Genomic DNA, 19,250 nt, shown 5'->3' on the forward strand with positions numbered 1-19,250 from the left:
AATTTTTTTGAAGTGTCGGTAAAAAAATGTTGGACGACCAAAAAAACTTAATTTAATAAATTTAATAAAATTTAATACAATAAACCTTATGAGTTGTTCTTATTGTAACTAAAAAAAATTAAAAATCGTGAGTCACCATTTTTTTTTATAAGCGTTTATAGTTCAAATTTTTACGAAATCTGTCGAAAACGCGAAAATTTGCAAGTAATTTCTAAGTTGAAAAATCATAAAATTTTTTGTGTTTATAACTAAGGATTACAAATAACTAAGTTTTTTATTAGTTTTCCTTCAAGTAGCTATAGAGAAATCTCGAAACATCATTGTAGGAAAAATTTTTTTAAGCTAGAAATTCATAAAAAATCTTTTTTTTAAATCTAAGATTTGAAAATTTTTAATAATCTATAATATATCCTAGACAGATAAACCGTCTCCGTTCAGAATCGTATTTCGTATACAATGATACCTATCATTGCATTCAAATTTAACCTACCCTAGTCAGAGGTCCACCCCACCCCCAATGTACAGTAAAGCGATACCCACTTACCAGCTTTTTCGTATTTTGTTTATAATTTATCTTTAGATTAGACATAATTAGTGAGCAAAGGTCGTGGTTCGACGTAGTACTGAGGATTAAATATTATTAAACAAGTGATTGGCGTGCAGTGTGCGGACGGTGCGACACAATATAAAAGATAAAATTGTAATGATTATAAGATAAAACAAAAAACAAATATATTTTTTCAATTTTAATTATATTTTAACTTCATTTAAAAAAAATCTAAATCATTTCAATTTTTAATTACACGCGCACACACATAAATAAACAATCCATTTTTAATCATACCCGTGGAATTCACGGACAGTCCTAAGTCTTTCAAAATAAGTGGTAAAATGGATTGATAAAATACAGCATTCCAGGGTATTCAAAATAAATAATAAAAAATGGTCGCCCAAACGCATTAAGCTAAATTGCCCAAACACATTGCAATTTTTAAAAATTCGCCCAAAGGCATGACGCGCATTTCGGCACTGCCGTTTCGGTGCGAGACATATCGGCACTGGCCATTTTGGCGCAGCTTTTTTTTTTAAATACAATTATGAAAAATAACCGTAATAAAATCTTCAATAGTACAATCCAGTTATGTAATAATTATTATTAGGTGATAAAACGAGAAATAATGAAGAAAACAATATTATGTGCCTGAGCCTGAGTATAGAACTTGAATAGGTTAAACATTGAAACAAAAATATTCTTAAAACTTGATAGTAATAACCAGGGCTAGGATTTGTATGCAATAAAAAATTGTAAAATATGCATTTTATTTACAAAAATATGCATTTTAATTTCTATCTTAGATTTAATATTGACCGACATACTTTTATTAATTGTGTTTATCTTTCTCCGTCAAACTATTCAATCTTTAATCGCATACCTATTGTACCATAGGATTGTATTTATAAAAATAAAATTTGTGTTTGACAAAAAAACTAAGTTTTATACTTTAATCAGCAGGGCTAGAATTAAATATGAAACATTAATTTTTTTTTTTATTTGCATTTTATTAAAAAATAATTATAGCAAAGCGATTACAAAAAATATTAATATTAAATTATAAATATTAATTACGAAATATACTATAAAACATGCATTTTTCGCATTTTTATAATCGAGATATGCAATAATTTTCATTTTATTAAATATGCATTAATATGCATTTTATCCAAAATATGTAAAACATGCAAAATAAAAACACTATCATTCATCTCATCATGAGGTGATTCGTGGACATTACTGACAAAATCAATAATCAGAAGTCGCAAAAAAACATGCTGTTGCATACAAATCTTAGTCTTGGTAATAACGATTTTGAGTAGGCACCTTATTTAATATGGACTATACATATTATACAATTAAAAAAATAAATAATTTTTTTTTTTTGTCTTGGCGCCGAACAGCTGTGCCGAAATGTCTGATTCCCTACGGAATACCATTGGTTAGTAGTTAATTTGCACATATTTAAATTAGTAATAATCGAATCGTGCTGTGTAATAAAGTCAAGAAATCTAATATGGAGTAAAATAGGCATTTATTTTTTATGTTCTTACCCAACCTCAGACTTCTGTATTAATTTCAAATAACGTTTTTTTAGTGTTACTGTATGTGTTTTTGTTCTAGAAAACTCGGTTTTCAATGAATCGACGTGTGGTTCACAATTGGGTTGTATTATGAAATTATGTCACGTGACAATAAAAGTGCTATTTATTTATACCAACATCATCGAACCCAGTTGAAATGAATGATTAGAATTTAGGTATATAAATAGATGTCATAATGTAGTTTCATCTCACCTATAATATAATATGTATGTATCCTATTTTGTACCTGTATAGCTATCTTGAGTTAAACAACAATCTATTAAAGTTATTGAAATTTATCAATACAGTTTTTGAATAGTAAATTATGATATTTTTAATGAAACAATAATATATATATCTTAATTATAATATGGATCTTCATTAAAAATTGTTTTTATAAAAAAAACAATATAGTTGTTAGTTATTGATACTCCAATAAAAGATAATGAAACTACACTAACAGTTTAATTTACAATCGTTTTTATAAGAGTAGTCATATTATTAATAAGTTTACTCAAATATCATTTATGTGGGTAAATAATATAATAGTCAGCACAAAAAAAAAGTTTAAAATATCAGAAATTGTTTCCTATAGATTAGGTTTTGTTGTACATTGAATTATTTAAACATTTATTGAAGTATACAGTACACTTAATGTTCGTTGGTGGGTGAATAAATAACTTATATTTGAATTAACCGAGATACAATTAGCTATATCTACTATACGTAATGAACTACTATCTATTACCTACCGACCAAGATTAGTATATAATAATAATAATTATTATTATGTTAATTGGTTCTTTTGAACTACATCTTGTAGTATATTATAATTAGTTTACATGATCTAAAATTTAATATTTATTAACATTTACACATATTAATGGTGTTTTTAATTCATAACCAAAGCAATAGCCTTTATTATGTATATCTAAGTGAAGGCAAATAATTATCTTTTGGAAAAATCATCTGCGCTGTTCCATCTGAGAATGTATTTATCAAATTTGTATACAAAAAAATTAGATTATGGCGATGTATTGAATTCATAAGACTATATAATAACCTATATCTCCTATAGAATAATAAATTATTATTTTATATTTTAAATTATTTAAAATTATAAAGTATCTTTTTTCTACCTTTCAATATAAAGTGGAAATCTGAGATGAATGATTTTTTATTTTATTATTTTATTTTTGTGGGTGGAAAATTGATATTTTTTAACTTTTATAAATTTATTCGATTTTATTGAACATGTAAATACAGTGTGATCAGGATAAGTGGAAACACTCAATAACTATGTGTAGGCTTCATATACTTTTCAATTCTGCTTTTTCGGCTAACTAATAAACATTATTAAACACATTTTCAAAAAAAATTGACTATTTTTTTGACACTTACTTTTGCACATGCGCACAAAAAAATTTTTTTTAAATAGCGTGATCCATTTTTGACCACAAATTATTATTTTTTGGTATTTTTTAATGAATTTTAGTGGTTGAATTTCTTTTCTGAGTTAAAAAATGACCGAGTTATAGCAATTTGATTTTATGTTATTTGCATGGGTATAACAGATTATAAAATACGTAGTCGGTAATAATAATCTATTATACATTATTTGAAATTCAACCACTAAAATTCATTAAATAATACAAAAAAAAAAAAAAATTTGTGGTAAAAAATGGATCACGCTATTTAAAAAAAAATTTTTGTGCGCATGTGCAAAATTAAGTGTCAAAAAAATAGTTAATTTTTTGAAAATGTGTTTAATAATGTTTATTAGTTAACCAAAAAAGCAGAATTGAAAAGTATATGAAGCCTACACATAGTTATTGAGTGTTTCCACTTATCGTGATCACACTGTATATTACGTGTATTCTACTGTAGTTTTCTTTTAGTTTGGCCATTCCATTAAGCATCTTTGGCTACTCGTAATAAATAACAAATACTTAACAATTAATTTAGGCGTACTTATTTGTGTGTGTGCGCGCGCGTACACAATATTTTATATTCGTATATAAAGGATACATTTATATTATTTTATAATTTTATATTATATATAGCTACGCATATCTGATCATATGTTATCACCATTCGCTGATAAGAAACCCGATATAATTAAAACCACTTCAAATTGTATGTTGTATACACTATACAGTAATATTTTGTGCAATGGTAGAGAAAGAAAAATTGGAATCTAGCAAAAATCCATCTACAATACCTTCGTCTTTCTTTTTTCTCCTGTGTCGTGTATTTAAACGAATCCGTTCTGGCCCGTGTCAGCTAACTGTCACGTTTTGAACGTGGTCCCTCAGGTTTTCTAATTTATTTATTTATATTTTTTACGATGTTGCTTTATTTGCCTTCGAAAATACCATTCTCATCCATTACATGCGATGCTCCCGGTTTCTCTAGCACATATATACTCGTCGAATGTGCCAATTTGATAGGATTTGTTTACAGCTTGCGTGTTTTAAATATTTGTGTAACGACAACAAATATGAATTATTTGCAATGGTGACACGAATTCGTTTTATGTATAATCACGCATTGTATTCCAGTATTCCCTTGTCAGGTGCGATAAAAATTATTATATTATAAAACATAACGCCAAAATTGGCATTATGCAAATGAAAAATATTCATGAACACAAGTATATTATGGTAATATATAATATAGTTCATATTGTTGATTTCGTAATAATTATTAAAATTTTGTATTCGATATCGATAGTATCAATATAATATTACGTTAAAAACATTATTTATATATTATATCAGAGTTAGATAACCAACTGCTTTATTTTTATAACGTTTCAAAACGTCTATATTTTATATAGGCTAGATTCATGTTATATATATATATATATATTTAATAGTGTTTTATTATCGCGCTGAAATATTGTAAGGTTTTTCTTCTTAAATAAGCTCAAGTAACAATATAATATAATATTATAGTTAATATATGGCCATATGGGCATAAAAATGCTCACTCGGTTGCTTTCTAATCTGTATGAAACAATATGTATCATAAAAAAATTATTTTAAATTTTAAAACAACTCTCCACAGTGATGCTCTTAGGTCTAACTAGGCCCTCCTAGTTTTTACCCTTTACCTAAATACTTAAATATAAATTAAATTATTTATTACAATTAAATTTTTTTTCGATTTTACCATGGTAAAAAAGTAAATAATGCAAGTTGTTATTTAATTATTAGAATTATTATATGTTATTATAATTTATAAGTTATTAAATTTATTTATTTTTTGTTTATATACAAAAAAAGAATAGTTACAAGTACAACAACTCAAACAAAATTAATATTTCTCGTTTATGCTCCTAAAAATATTGCTACTAATTACCATAATCTAAATTTTTATAAATTTCATCCTTTAATTGAAATAATAGCGAGGTCAAAAAACCTCTCTTAAACCATGATAGTTGTGCGTAAATAATTATTATAATTTTTAATTTCAAAAAACTTTTCTACAGGCTATCTGTATTTATTGGCATTGTAAGTATGTAAGTATAATTCTCAATGCTTTAAAAATATTAAAATTCCAACGAACATTATTTCTTTTAATAACGGTTAAATTATTTTTCAGAATTAAAATATTAACATTACTTTATTATTAGTTTTATAGAAGGAACTTCCAATTACGACATTTTTGTTTGTTTGTTTTTTTTTTTTTGTATTGAAAGAAAAAGGAGACCTCGACATCTAAGATTATTAGCCTTGTGTGCATGTTACATTGTGTGAGTTACATTAATAATTAAATTTCAAAGGTTACAATAGTCTTATGAATAAATTATAAATACATGTAAGTCAAAGATTATTTACAATGTTAAATTGTGTGAGGAAATTTAATATTTTTATGGTGTTGTCTTCATGAAGAGCTTCTTATAGTTTGCTGGGTATTGATAAGGTATTTCGGATGTTTTGAAGGTCCGAGCAATATAGGATGATGTGTTGAATGGTTAGGTCTTCTTAACATTTATTACACATGGGTGGTGGATCTTTTCTAATTAAGAATGAATGGATCAAAAAATTTTATTTTTTATTTGTTGGAAGGGAGAACAGAATCCCAGTAACTTTGTCATGTCTTACGACAACTTTATTAAAATTAAATTACTGTCATTGGATTTTTCCTCTTTAAAACCCGATGATTTTAAGAAAATAATAAATATACATAAATGCGTAATTAAAATCAATTTCCCATTGCTAAGCAGATAAACAATCGACATTCTCCGTGACAGTTAATATTCAGACATCGTTAGCAATCAATGAGCGATAAATGTCTGAACATAAAGTTTATTCAGTTTAAAATAAAATTTGAATTCCAAGTGCGATTCCTCTAGTGCTGTAGTCGTGAAAACATCAAAGGGTATACCATATAAGTTATAACCAATCATCATTAGGTGTTTTGTTATACATATACAAAATACATATTGTAAACAAATTGAAATAAAAACGAAATATTTTTTTTGTTATTTACATTGTTGTATTATTACTTTAACTTTTGATCAAAAAATTTTTTACTAATCAATCGAAATTTTTACATTACTATTCTACCTACTCATATGGTAAAGAATTATATACATAGTACACGTCATATAGAAATCTCTATAAACATCTAGAAACTTCGACTATTAACCTTAGGGTTGAGATCTAAACTGAAAAAGTGTTTGTCTTGCTGGTGAATGGTAATTCCACTTTGATAAGTTCTCTATCAAGTTATTCAGTAAATATTTCAAATTGATTTACTAGACAATACTTTGCTTTATTTATACATGAAATATTGTGATGAAATAGGTTTAATTGTTTATTTTTACTATGCACAAATCATTAAAAAGTAATTAAAAGTTGTTCACTTTTATATTTTGTAATATAGTTGAAGGAGGATTGGGGGATGGTGTGTCATGCACTGGGCATTGATATGATAGGAGGGGTATGGTGTTGGATGAGATCGATTCTAACCTTATTTATGTTAAATATTATTAATATACGTACGAATAAGGGGAAATAAAAGGGGTAGTATGGTGTGTGATCGGGAAGTGATAAAAAATGTATAGGTATAGAGGAAGGCACAACGCGGATTGGCACGGAACGGCATGGTATTGAGGGGAATGGCAACGCGTGGCATTGACTCGCAAAGGCTAGGGGCTAAGGGATAGTATATGTTTGAACTCTCCAAATCATACTACTATCTTTATCTATTGATTAAATGTAAGTTCTTATAACACCCATAAAAAAATATTATTCTGTTGCTGCGAACTAAATTGGGATAGATACTCTACCTACACATAATAGTTAAACCATTAACAAACTATTCTGTACTACGTTATACATTGATATATTTTTAAATAAAAGTTTAATGAAATACTTAAATTAATATACGAGAGCAAACCATTTTTTAATTTAAACTATGTATCTTTATTGCTTTAAAAAATAGAGCTCAATGACTGCATAAAGTAAATAAAATTATTATAAAATCATTTGTATAATAAATTAAAATAATAATAATTATTATTATTTTTCGATCGAGAAATTACTGACGAATAAATAATACAAATATTTATAGTATTATATGGCTACACCTAGAATTTAATAATATATTAATTGTTGGTGTGTTTTTGTAACGAAGTAAAATTCCAAAATTAGCAGATGTTGTTAAATACAAATTTTGTAATGATATTCTTGTATATTAATGATCGGTAATTAAAATAAATTATTTATATAAAATACACACTATAGATTTAGTTTATTTCAATTATAGAACGTTTCGATAAATTCATTGTATTTTAATGTATTTATATATTATATAAAAAAAAATAATATATTTATAACAATTTTATGAAACTAAAAAATGTATGTGAGCCACCCTACTCAAAACAATGTAATTTATCTGTTATACGGTCGTGCAAGGATCATCAAGATTAACCAAACAAGCACAAATTTGAATTAATAGTTTTTAGTACCTCAAGGTTTTATGAGACTTACAACAAAAATAACTTTTTCTATTAGTTTAGTTTCATGTTTATAAATTATAATAATAATATCTAAAACACTATTTTTTTTTGGCACCATATTAACATAATTCATTTTACAATCAATCAAGTTTAAAATAAAAGAAGCATTTTTTGTCATGATTATAACTATTTTATCTTAGCCTTTATATTTTCTGAACAAAGGTGAAAATTCAAAGGAATTCAAATGTACCAAGAAACACTATAACGTACACGCTATTACACTATTATATTTCTGCGGCATTACATAATTTCTATACCTACCTCTAATCTTAAAATATTTTTTTTGTTCTTGCTTTAAATGAATTGCTATTAAATTCATAACATATGTTTTTAATTTATGTAACAGGTGTCCACATATCGCAGAAAGAAATAGCATATTATTATTGTTGATAGTACGATCTTGAAGATGACGAATCTGGGATTTAACGACACATTGCGTGACAGAAACACATCTGCGTGGCAACAACTGATAAGAAAATCCATCGTGACAGTGCCGTTGCCATAGGTTTTGTGCTGAGGTACGTTTCAAGATTGATTTGAAAAATAATTATCATATATATTTCATATTGTATCTCTCAACCAACGATTAAAATGCGATTAGGTACAACTTTCATTTCAAGTATAATACGTAGGTTGATAAAATATATTAGTTCATACAATGGTTTTAGTTGTAAACGAATCCAAGTGACCTAATTATACCAATAATAATGTTTAGTACAAAATAATTATTCTAAAAAGACACTCCAATAACATTTTTAATAGGTATTTTTACCGTCGGATACCATAAATTGTTGAAAACTCGTGTTTCAAATGTGTTACCTAGGTTTAGTTTATTTTAAGCTATTGATGGAAAACCGTCTGATATGCATTTTTCATGCAATGCTCACAATACTAATTATATTCATTAATCCAGGTAATTAAATCATAATAAAAACTATTCTGTATATTAAGTGTAAGTACATAATAATATGAAAGACAAACATATTATAACTGTTTACTGTTTAGTGTTCATTATTGTTGATTATTCAAATTTAAAAATTCAGAATCATTTATTTTTAATTTTTAAGTATAAATAAACGGTTATAGTTCGTAAAGATAATAATATTTTAATTAGTTAAAAAAATAATATGAAATGGCAATTTAAAAATCAAGCCTTAATTCTCAAAAATAATTATTTATACCTAAATCCGAAATATAATCTTAAGAGTATTCAGTTGGAATCATTGCATTTTTCAATACCTTTTTATATACTCGTTTTGTTTATTTATATTATTAATTTTCGTTTTCATTAGTAGTTCACAAGTGCTATACGTGTTACCTATTATGTTATGTTTTCCTACATTTTTACTTTTTGACTGAATACAATCATAACGTAAAATTAATATCAAAATAATATTATTTGATTTCATTTAAAATCGCTTTAAAAATCTCCTCTTTCGTTTATTTATTTTCGTTATAAAATAACGGATGTACATTTATTTTATCCGTGGCTGTAAGCACACACGCTTTTTTATTTTATATTTTGTGTTTGCGTTTTTCCGTGCATATTCAATATTTTATGTGGTGTGCAAAAGGCTTAATGCAGAAAACGTTTATATAGAATTCACACTTCCCCCCTCCCCACGAATTGCTGACAGATGTCTAGGTATATCTTCAAGTGCATTGTGAGTATTCCATTTGGAGGGAATACAAACACGTCCATTGTTACATATTATTTATTTTTTTTTCTTAGGAATAAACAATGATAAATATGCACGAGAATATTGCACAACTGATCGTCCAATTAATAAATACATACGAAACTTAAATAAACTAAAATCTACTTTTGATCAATATTTAGTTTGTGCAGATCTAAATTTTCATTTTTATTTTTAAATATTGTTATCATGATTTTATACAAGCTTTTATAAAGAAGTTATAGCGAAAATTCAATACTTATGTCATGAATCAAAATGTGTTCATCGTAAACCTCATATTTTTATCTCATTACATGAGGCAGTGTATTTATCCTATTCAGTTTTCTAAATGATACACAATTTATCACAAAGGTGTAAGTCAAAACAATCAGAAATCAAAACCAACCGAGTGATTTTTTCGATAAAAAATATAATAATGTGCATTTAAATAAATATATTATTTTAAATGTAATACTTTTACGATGTGAATACTTGTGTTGTATATTTTTTATTTTTGGATTTGGTAACGATTTTAGTTCTCTGTCTGGATAATTATTATTACAATATATTGAACATTTGTTATATTCAACATATGTGGTATTCATTGTTAAACTAAGTTAGTTTTCAAGTTAGGAGTTGTATAGGTATAGAATTCAGGTGTAGCCTGCAGTATGAACATTTTATAATGGCGTAATTAATTGAAGTGTCTAATAAAACCTTGAATTATGGGCTGTTTGCGGTTGATTCTATCCTGACCTGATATTCGCTAACAGTTAAGTTTTAAAAAACACATACTGTTAACCTATTTAGATTAAAATTATAGATTTTTTTTTATCGTTCTCAGTTTTTAAAAATTATTATAATTTGTATGCATTACCTATAACTATATACTATTCTTTTAATTCTAGCAACGTATAGCCTAAGGGTGTATTGATTTTAGAATTAAGTTTACTTTCTGTATGTAAGAAGGAAATCTTTTGGTTCACTAATAAGAGTTACTTAAGTTTCATTTACCACCTTTAAACGGATGGGAATGGTACTTTTGAGAGATAATGTTTCTATAGTTGTGTAAGTGATTCTAATTGTATGACCTACATTACTTAAAAAAAAAAAAAAAAAATTACTCAAGGAATTACCACCATCATGCAGGTCCTATCCTAGCTTAGCCAGTTAAAGTCATTTTTTTAATGAGTTGATTTGAGATATACGTTATATAATGACGAAAATAAATTACTATTCGTTTCTAAAATCATCGAAGAGATAAGCGATTTACATTACAGCCGGACCTGACTCTGTAGCCCATGCTGACTTTATATTATTATTATTAACGAAACGAATTACTAGTAGTCATCTCCTAAAAGGCTATAGGTATTTTTATAGTAAACTATTTCCTTTGATGTGTGTGGTATCAGGTAAACGAGTGGCAAACATAATCTTAAAAGTGTTTTTGGTTATCGTCTTTTTCTTTAAATTAAATTAAAATACACACATATTTTGTTTTATACCATATTCTTGTCTTCTACCACATTTCAAAGTTAATCATGATTATTATTTTTTTTTTTTAAATAAAATGAAATAAAACTATATAGTATAATAATATGATAGTATTAAAATTAACATCTGATATGATTGATGGAAAATTTTATATTATAGGTATCTAATTTGGTTTTGTTGTTGAGTAATATCAAATTTACAATTATTAGTAGGTACTCTTTAAGCGCTGTAATTTAACTAAAATTTGTCGTCTTAATGTTATTAATATTATAACTACCTATACATTATTAATGTATCATCAACACGATATTTTATCATTCATATCATTGACACTGAATTCATTATACAAATATGACACACTATTATCTACGTTGATGTAGGTTATGAGTAATTATGAGATTATTGATAATATAAAATTGACATTATGGTTCTATGAATACTATTTCAGCATAAAGTTAAAGTACCTATAAATTATAATGGTATATTTCCATCAAACGTATTTGTATGAAAACATCTCTGGCACACACTTTTTACGTTTTATAGGTGTGTTATTCCGGTCAGAATGAATGTGATTTTGTGTTTTTGTTGTCTAATTTTCATAATGAGTAGTAAATAAAGAATGCGCGTTCGGCAAATAACTATAACATCACTCACTTACAGTAAATTAATATTATAAACCATTGTAAGTTGTGTATCAATCGTTTATAAATAATTATTTTAAGTTATTTTTTTTAATATATGAATATGTCTAGTCTTGCACCTCCATACTATAGTCTCTATAACATGTAAAGACGTTTTCATATAGTTGAATATAAAACTAAATTTAAATATATTGACTATATAGATATATTATATTGGGACTGCAATTGGAAAAATGTATTTAATAATATTCTTATGTAATATATATATGTATAATATGTAGGTGCAGACCTAAAATGATTTAGTATCAAACATTGTATAAGTTGCATGTAAAATATTTATAATAAGTTTTTTTTTTCATATACAAATTAATTTTTTAATTTTTTTCACATGAAAACAAAAAAGAAAACAAAATATACTTTGTTTTTGTTTAAATGTTTAATCCAAGAAGATTGACAGAGACTGACTATAGTGAGAGGATTTATCTAATTTTTTTATTTTACTTTGCTTTTATATCACAAAAACAGTATAGTTTTATTCAATTATGAGATGTTTAAAACAATCTTTTATTTATATATTTTGTTCATCGCGGCCATTTAAAAATGTTCAAAATGAATCATTTCAAATTCAATCGTTCTTATAAGGAATAACCACTTTATTTTATTAAAGATAAAAAACTTACTACTGGTCAAATATTTCAACTAAATTTAGTTATACAAGTGCAAATAATTTTTAATATAGTTAGTAGTTCCTTATACATATAAATTAGAACTATAATTGCGATGCGAAGAGATACGAATAAAGTATCACGTGATGTATACGTATTCATTTGTTTTAAAAAAAAACTTCTGTTATAAAAAAATGTGAACAATGTTTGCAAATTGCATTTCAAGTAATTCGAAATTTTTATATATAATATCTGCAAAGGTCTTTTTGCATAATAATATTGTATTGTATAATAATTATTTCTAATATTTTGCGTTTTACGCTATTGTGATTATAGTATTACAATCACATTATTTGATTTTTTTTTTCGTATTTTTACGAGGGCGTGGGATGACGTAAGCATTTTAGAAATTATCATGCAAAAACACATTAATTACATTGTAAATATAGGAGTAGAAAAACAATTTGAAAATATGTATTTTTGTGATAATTTGAGTATTTTGGAGACTCATTCTTTTTAGCCGGAGTATTTAAATAAAAGTATGATACGGTTATAAAAAAATGGTAATTTTTATGTAAATATTTACCAAAAAATAATTTTGACAGATTTAAGTTTAGAGGGAGTAGAGATACGATAAAGTTATTTATTTTTTTTTTTATCTGCATACTTTTAGGAGTTCAGTTCTTATGTTTTTATTTCAGATCAGTTATTTAAATTTTTATGCTTAATTTTTATATTTGAGATTTTTATTATTATTATTATGAAAACAGATAGTAGAAAATAAAAAACACCAAAAAATTAATATTTTCTGATCTATGTTGTTTGAAAAGATTGAAAACCTTATAGCTTATAGCGAATGTCAAATTCGATATGATACTCATCAATTAATAATTTAAATCTCCTCCATCGGTATTATTTGTTTAGTTTTTTGTAGATTGCACTACGCGATACTATGATAATATAAGATGATAAACACCTGTTGAATTTTCTTGGAGGGAGGGAAAATTATATTTTGCTGTGTTGGATTTGTAAATATGTGTTGGTGTAGTGACTTTAATTAATGTGTGTGTGTGTGTGTGTGTGTTTTGTGATTTAAAACACCAGTGATTTAACAATATAATATAAATATGTAAAATAATTAACAAAGAAGCCAAAAAATATAAAATATGAATATTGCTGATACAATTAATGGTAGATATAAATATAATAATAATATAATTTTCAGTGACTGTAATATAGTGTTTATTTTGCAGTGCTATGCATATGCGGTCATTGTATAGTTAAATTATACAAGACCCTTTTAGTTAACAGATAAAAATAATAAGTACAGAACTTCTGTATATGTATGTAAATAGTAATAATAATTTAACAATGTAAGGCCCGTCAATATAATAATAATAATATAATAATAATAAAGGAGCTGTTTGGTCTGGAATTTGTGTTAAATATTTAAGATATAACATACACCTTGTCGTCCTTGTTCTTCGACAGTGATACAAAAATATAAATACAGTCGAGTCTCGATAACTCGAATTTTTTTTTTATCCCCAGGAAATTCCTATACACTCAATGCAATATTTGTCGCGATAAGTCAAATATAAAAATAGTTGAGCATAGATAACTCGAAGTCATTTCTTACATTTTATCATGACTAAATAGATAGGTATGATCACATCAGTACTAGTTCTCGTTCATTCTAGCGCACCACGCCTACTGTAGTTCTCGTTATTTAATCTGCCATTATAATTTGGCGCCAATATTTTATAATATGAAATTATTACATGATATCACTACGATACTACAATGTTTACATCTTATTAATTCAATTTGACAATTTCTTTGCTAATATTAATTAATTTTATTGACTTATTAATTTAATACAAACATTGAAACATGCCGGTTTGCTGCTTTTTAAATTGCCTCAGTGGAAGTAAAAAGGTCAAGTGGAATACTGTCGAACAATTTGATAATATGGATAGCCAATGAGAAACCGAGAGCTGAGTAATAGACTGGTTCTGAAGGGGAATGTGCGTATCAGTAAAGATCTGATCATACCTATCTATTTAGTCATGCATTTTATCATTAGAATAACTGGTTTACAATCATAAATGTACAAATGAAACTATCTCTATGTACTACTGTTGTGCTGTAAAATAATCGACAGTTGCCGTATATCGTTATGTAGCGTGTAAAATTTGTAGTTATGTCTCTAAAACGTAAATAGGTTACATTAACAATTGCTGAAAAAGTGAACATAATAAGTAAAGTGACAAAAAGTGGTAAAAAGTGGTAAAAAGAAAAATGAAATTGCCAAGAAATTTAATATTCCACCGAGTACACTTTCAACTATTCTGAAAAATAAAGACGATATTTTACAAAAGTACGAAACTAATAAAGGGTCCATGAAAAAATGAAGATTTCTGAGTACCCCGATAAAGAGGTTAGTTTGCTCAATTGGTTTATTCAATGTAGAGATTTAAACATTCCAAAAATAGACCAATTTCAAAGGAGAAGGCCGAATTATTTGCGACTAAACTCGGCCACAAACAATTTAAAGCTACCTAGTCAAGGTTAGTTAAGCAACTGGAAAAATTAGGAGTAACGTTTTTCGTAAAATATGTGGTGAAAACGCTTCAGTTGACCAATAAATATGTTCTGACTGGTTAGTAAAATACCTACCAATTATAAATCAATATTCAACTGATGACGTTTATAATGTTGATGAACCAGGTATATTTTATAAATGTTTACCGAGTGAAACATTTGTTTTAAAAGGAGAGAATTGTTCAGGGGAAAAACATAGTAAAGAATGAGTTTTAGGATCAAATATGACTAGCACCGATAATATTAAACCACTATTAATCGGCAAAACCTAGTCGTTTCAAAGGTATTAAAACATATCCATTAGATTATGAATCAAATAAAAAAGCGTGGATGACGAGTGCATTGTTTGAAAAATGGCTGTCTAATTTTGGTTTAAAAATTTAGTTTAAAAGGGAAAAAAGTACTCCTCTTAATTGACAATTGTACTGCTCATAATACAAAAAAGAAATTCAATTCTATAAGAGGTAGAATTTCTTCCACCAAATACGACTTCACAACATCAGCCAATGGACCAAGGTATAATATAAAACTTTAAAATCTTATATCGTAAAGAAATTATTCGCAAAATGGTTAATGATATCGATGGAGGTAGATCTTTTTCGATAAACTTATTACAAACTATGCGAATGTGTTATAAAGCATGGCAAAATGTCGAGGAAAATACAATTGTTAATTGTTTTATTAAATCTGGAATTTTAACTAAGGAAAAAGAAATCAAATATACTCATGTAAAAAGTGACGATAGAGGTTCCGATTGGAAAGTTATAGTAGATCACTATGAATTAGAACCAGAAATTACATTTCATACATTTACTGAAATAGACACCAATTAAGTGATCAAGACTTTGTAGACGCAGTGCAGCCGACTCTTAAATTTGACTCGGGCGAAGATGAAGAGGATGAATATCCATTAGTTGTCTCTACAATAGAAGCGAAGGCGTCACTTGATAAAGTAAGAGTGTTCATTGAAAAAACCGAAGGTGTAGATGAAATACTTTTCAAGTACTTGGGAGAAATTGAAGACTTTATTTTAAAACAACCCAAACGTCAGACTCTTATTTCAAGTTATTTTTCTAAATTGTAAGAATTATACATATTTTGTATTTTAAAATGTAATATTTTAATACATTTTTAATTAATAAATACATGTATAGGAAATGAGTTTCAAAATTTAATTTTTTAATTGTAATAAATTGTACCTACATAGGTATAATAATATTTCTAATAAAAGCAAATTAAATAAAAAATAATAATGCCTAAATCGAATTTTTCGTATTTTTAAAAAAATTCGAATTATGTAACTCAAAAAATACATAAGTCGAATTAATTTTTATCTCCCTTGACATTCGAGTTATCGAGACTCGACTGTAATAGCAAATATGCCATATACCTAAACAGAATATTTTACTAATTAATCCATAAATAATAAATATAAAAACTTGTAAATTGCCTGTGCGCAGACTAGCCAGCTGCTGCTACTTAAATCTATATAGATATTCATTTCACACATCCACGCATAACTATAGTAAATAATCTATGACAGTATAAAAGTGCGAACGAATGTATTGTGCTATTTGAGTCATAAACATATGGAATTTATATAATATATATATATATTTAACTAATACTAAATAATAATGCTAAACTAGAACGATTTGCATGCATTAAAAAAAACAATATGATATGATATAATAACTTTTTCAAAATTAAAGATATAACGCCTCTAGAACCTTTATTCAACAGTCAATACAACTTGTTTTGTGACCACCCGCACAATATGCCTAACATATGCATATTACATGCTTAAAGAATGATGCTTTATTAATATAATGTTATACCTACAGGATGCAATAATAATTAAAAACCTTCAATAATTCATTCATAGATAGTATTTTAATTGAGAGTGTACGTTTGCGTAGGAGGGGATTAGATTTTATCTGTGAATGTAATTATATACAAAGTGATTCACCAATCATTCTAACCCATTTTTTTTTTATTCAATACTCAATAAATAGTTTACTTATAAATGTATAATAGCTATACATTTTTATATTTTTAATACTATTATGGAGTCGTGGAGAATGGAGATACCTACATACAAATTTTTATTTTCCAAACATATTTTTTTCTGGAAATGTTGACACGTATCAAAATCGAGTTTTATACGACTATGATTTTGAGTTTCTTAATTCTGTGTTGTAAGGATAATTGGTAGGAACATGATATTGAGTGTGGAACATAAGTATATGAGGGCCTGGTAATTTGAAATGTTAGAATTTAATATTCATTATATAAACAGTTAGCTATACAATTTTATTTTATTTTTGTAAAACCAATTTTAATTACTTTTATCCTTAGTAGCTATTATTATTAATTGCTGAAATACTAAAAACTTTGAATTCATTACTTCAAAATGTTTATTTAAGTAATTTTATTACAGAAATTACAGAAAAAAGGTTGTACTCATTTGAAAAACAGAAGCTTGTATCACCACAAAACACTCCTTAAGTATTACCAAAAATATTTAAGTACTTACCTATATTTCAAATTTAAAAAATCAAGATGTTGATAAGTTCAATATTTCAATGAAAAATGGGACTGACTATGCTTGGTGAATCATTTTGTATATTGTTAATTATATTAATATTGGTACCAACGTCCAACAGTGTGTTAAATAATATATTTGAGTTTTACTATATACACGTGTTTCTACATAATTTCTACTAAACTTTGAACAATTATTCAAATCAAAAGCCGTAAATAAAACAGCATAGTTTTTTCTTGACTAGCAACTAGATAATCCCTGCATTGTCCCAGTTAAAAGATTAAACATTTATTTTGTACGTATTAACAGGTATTAGCAACGTTAAATTTACACTCAGGGCCATTGAACTTAATAATATTATATTTTCAACTTAAAATCAACAATTTTTATACCATAGCAAATGTCATATTGCATTTCTAAATATTATATATTTATATGAAAGAAACAGTACAAAAATAATTACATATATGAATGTGTACAATGAGCATTGAACATTAATATCATTACGATTCCGTGGTCGGTAACTAATTATAGTCATTCGGTTGTATATACAGTTGTTTACTACTCGAAGTTATTAATAATCTATTCATTAATTATTCAATGTATTTTTAATTAAATTTTGATCTATTAATCTACGATTCATAATTTACTCATATTTTATTTTACTTTACTTCCGCAATTGATTACAAAATACACATATTTTATTAATTGTATATAGATAACTATATTATTCCACAATTAAATACCTAATTATGATTTCGGTTTTGATTGTATGCTAAATGTATAATAATGGGACAAAAACAATGTCACTTAATGCATGTTTTAAAAAACTCATTTACCACAGAACATTTTTACTGTAATCGTTATTCTACCATATATTGAAATGCTAAAAATAAAATAGTAGAACCATAATAGTATTAATTTATGGTTAAATAGAATTGGGTGTTTCTATAATTCATTTTATATGGAAGGGAGGGGATTTTGATTAAGAATAACTTTTTCTATTTTACGAGTTGAAACAAATACATTTAACGATTTAATATTTATATTTTGGTTATATTTTTCTAACTTCACTACCCCCCCCACTCCCCCCAAAACATAAAAAAAATACATGTAATTTATTTGAAAATTAACTTTTTCAATACACGAAGGAAAACTTATTATTAAATCAGTTTTAAAGTACCTCACTATTACGCATGCCATTATGTTATTATTAACTAGTACCACAAATATAATATTGTTTATATATTTTATTGTTTGATTTTATCCATAATTATAAACTATATTTCGTAATTTCAACTTAGATGTTTAGGTGTTATAAGCTACGATAGCTACACTTATAATACGACATTATAATAACTGATGAAGTTTCATAAAGCGAATTGACTGGTTAATGGCGTGTGAAACCGCAGTTGATGTATTTGATCACATGTTGCATTTAATGATCCGAAAAAATGG

General features: G+C 26.2%; 1 protein-coding gene across 2 annotated transcripts in view; it reads left to right on the forward strand.

The window, feature by feature from the left end:
• The window catches only part of LOC107165258 (putative G protein-coupled receptor No18), a 194,177-nt gene that overhangs the window by 16,028 nt on the left and 158,899 nt on the right, over window positions 1-19,250 (forward strand). For both annotated transcript variants that reach the window (XM_015513413.2, XM_015513414.2), the window contains exon 2: window positions 8,514-8,685. The gene's annotated coding sequence lies outside the window, so the exon portion shown is untranslated. The remainder of the gene's footprint in view (window positions 1-8,513; window positions 8,686-19,250) is intronic.

This window comes from Diuraphis noxia, unplaced genomic scaffold (assembly GCF_037042655.1).
Source record: "Diuraphis noxia isolate RWA-SAM2 unplaced genomic scaffold, SU_Dnox_SAM2 contig0004, whole genome shotgun sequence".
Taxonomy (NCBI): Eukaryota; Metazoa; Arthropoda; class Insecta; order Hemiptera; family Aphididae; genus Diuraphis; species Diuraphis noxia.